Source organism: Hipposideros armiger, unplaced genomic scaffold (assembly GCF_001890085.2).
Source record: "Hipposideros armiger isolate ML-2016 unplaced genomic scaffold, ASM189008v1 scaffold_228, whole genome shotgun sequence".
Lineage (NCBI taxonomy): Eukaryota > Metazoa > Chordata > Mammalia > Chiroptera > Hipposideridae > Hipposideros > Hipposideros armiger.
In genome coordinates this window covers 649853-652959 of record NW_017731578.1, presented here as the reverse complement: position 1 = coordinate 652959, position 3107 = coordinate 649853, and the positions used below count along the sequence as shown (strand labels likewise).

At 51.9% G+C, this 3107-nt stretch overlaps 1 pseudogene; it reads right to left on the bottom strand.

Annotated features, from left to right (window-relative positions):
* The window catches only part of LOC109389276 (60S ribosomal protein L10-like), a 24549-nt pseudogene extending 22698 nt beyond the window's left edge, over positions 1–1851 (bottom strand).
* Between the last annotated feature and the right edge of the window lie 1256 nt (positions 1852–3107).

Here is a 3107-nt window from a genome sequence, read left to right as displayed (position 1 = left end):
GGGGCCCGGAGAGTTAGATAAGGGAGGGACAAGGTGACGGGGGTTTCTGCCCAGCTTCCGTTTATTCCTGAGAATGCGTTTATTACTTGGGGAAAAACTAATAGCGCCCAATCAAGAAAGAGAGAATAGAAACGCTTATATACCACATGGCTTCCATTTTGTAAAAACTCACGAGAGGAGAGTAAAGCTAAGTAGAAACTAGCAAAAACGACCGATAGGAGATGCAGCGAAGTGTTATCGGGTAGTGAGATTTCAGGCAATGTTTTAAAGCTTTTTTGGGGGGTACGGTTCAGTGTTTCTTCCTTTTCCACAACGAATGCACCTTATTTGCGTCATTTTAGCTTGCTAAAAGGCAGCCAGCTCTGGAGGCCATCTCCTGCTCCAGCCCCTGGGGGCGCTGGCCGCGACGCAGCCAAACGCCCGGGCTGGCTGCCGTGTGGACCGAGGGCACCCGGAGCAGGAAGCCGCTCGGCCCGGCGCGGATGCCGGCGAGGAAGTGCTGGCTCCGCGCGTGGAGGGGCGCAGGGCAGGAGCGCTGCGAGTTCCCCGGGTCTCGACGCCCAGGGCCGGGTGCAATCTCCCGGCTGGCGGGCAAGCGCGCGGCCCCCACCCTACCCACTCGTGGCCCGCCGTCCGCTAGGGTCGATCTCACACCCCGGCCCAGCTGGCGCTGGTCCCCCCCGCAGTCTAAACCGGCCCCCGCGCGCGGACCCCGCCGACCTTGGCCCGCTGTGACCCGGGCACCCTCTCCCGCCCTCCGGCGACTCCGGCTGACCCGGGGCGGGGTGAGGGGGTGCGCGAACTAGCGCGTCTCCAGGGCTGCCTGCCCCTCCCACCCCAGCTCCTTCTCGTGCATAAAAGAGGGGCTCTAGGGGACCCTGGGACGCAAATGCGGCTCTGGGTGGACGCCGAGAGGAGCAGGGGCGAGCTGGGCGGGGGGAAGAGCGCGGGGAGCTGGATGCCCCCTCCCCACCCGCCTCCAACTGCCCCCAGCGGCCGGACCCGCAGCTGCGCAAGGTGCGGGAGACCTTGGCCGCGCTCCGGACCTCGGCCTCTCCCCGGGCGTGGGGCGAGCACCCAGGCGGGCAGGGGAGGGGCTGCAGCGTCTGGATCTGCCGCGGAACTCCCTGCAGAAAAAGAAACTCAAGGGAGCAGGGCAATTGGGCGTTTTTAAACTGCAACTGCTCCTGCAGCACCCTAACGCCTCTGTCGCCCCCGGCCCACCTCCCCGTCGCTGAGGTCTGTCACTTCCTCTCCCCTTTCCCCCAAATCCCCCCCCNGACACACTTGGTAAAAAAAAATTTTTTCCAGCTCAGTCTATAAAAAGATCCACGACCTAATAGCAGAATAAGAAAAGCGATGAGCAGAATACTGAGAAGGAAATATAATACAAATGGCTCTCACATTTACGAAACGACACCCAGCCTCACTCAGAATGAAAGAAATGCAAATTAAAACCATGCCAAGACACCATTCTTCACTTCCCAGACTGGGGAAAATCCAACATTTCGACACATTTTTGGTGTGTCCGTGAGACAGTGTGCTCATATCTGTGGGGGGAGGGCAAACTGGGCCAACCCCATAGAAGGTGTAAGGGTTGATTTTATGTGTCTGCTTGACTGGGCTATGGGCATGAGGGACAGAGGCCCAGATATTTGGACAAACATTATTCTGGGTGTTTGTTTCTAGGTGAGATTAACATTTGAATCAGTGGACTCAGTAAAGCAGATTGCTCTTCCTGGTGCAGGTGGGCTTCATCCAATCAGTAGAAGGAATGAACAGAAGAAGAAAAGGGCTGGCTCATCCCTGAGTAAGAGGAAACTCCTCCTGCCTGACCTCGAACTGGGACATTGATTCTTTTTTTTTCTGTCTTTGGACTCAAACGGAAACATTGGCTCTTTCTGAGTCTTGAGCCTGCCAGACATCACACTGGAATAATACCATCAGCTCTCATTAGTTTCCAGGTTGCTTATTGCAGATTTTGAGACTTGTCAGCCTCCATAATTGTGCAAGCCAATTCCTTACAATAAGTCTCTTTTATAGTATAGTATAGTATTATATTATATTAATTATAGTATATTTAAAATTATATATATGTAGTCAATTGAAAAATAATATCAACTAGATATTTCATCCCAAAAATATCTGGAAAAAAGAAAAGGGTTGCAACCCAGCACATACAAACATGTCAAGCCATGTGCACATTCTGTCCAGCATGCGAAGATGCAGGGGTATTTAAGGAAGGAAAAAAGGAAGTCAGAACCATAGGGTTCTACTATAAAGGAAGTTAGAACCACAGCGTTCTTCCCGTAGGGTTCTTGTGTGAACTTCCATAAGCCCTAGCTCCTCCCATCTATTACCCATCCCCTGCCTGATTGTGTTTTCTTATCACTGGCTCATGTTGGTATTATCATTGCGCTCTTCCTGGGTGAGGCAGTCAGTCGCCAGCCATTGGATGGCCGCTCACGGCGGCTCACGAAAGCTCACACCAGCTGCCAGCCAGCCCCATTGCAGCCTACACCGTGGTTGGTGACTCATGGCAGCCCAGCTCCAGGTCAAGCTGTTGTTCACCATCTTAGCTATAGAGGGCGCAGCGTCCCTGGCCCTCATGTGGGATCCAAACCGGGGTCCTTCTGCTCAGAGCTGGCGTCCCAAGCCAACTCTTAATCAACACACCATTCGGCTGGCCCTGTATACACATTTTAAGAAAGGAAAAAACTATATTAAAAGTGTAATACTCAATATACGAACTCTGACAATTAAGTTCACAAGCTTGTTGCAACAATGTTGCTAACCTTTCTTGCTATCAGAGGGATTATTTATTATGAACTTATACCAACTAGACAAACAGTTAACCAAGTTTACTATTTGGAAATGCTGAAAAGGCTGCGTGAAAAAGTTAGACGACCTGAACTTTTCGCCAACAATTCATGGCTGTTGCATCATGACAATGCACCAGCTCACACGGCACTGCCTGTGAGGGAGTTTTTAGCCAGGAAACAAAATAACTGTATTGGAACACTCTCCCTACTCACCTGATCTGGCCCCCAATGACTTCTTCCTTTACCTGAAGATAAAGGAAATATTGAAAGGAAGACATTTTGATG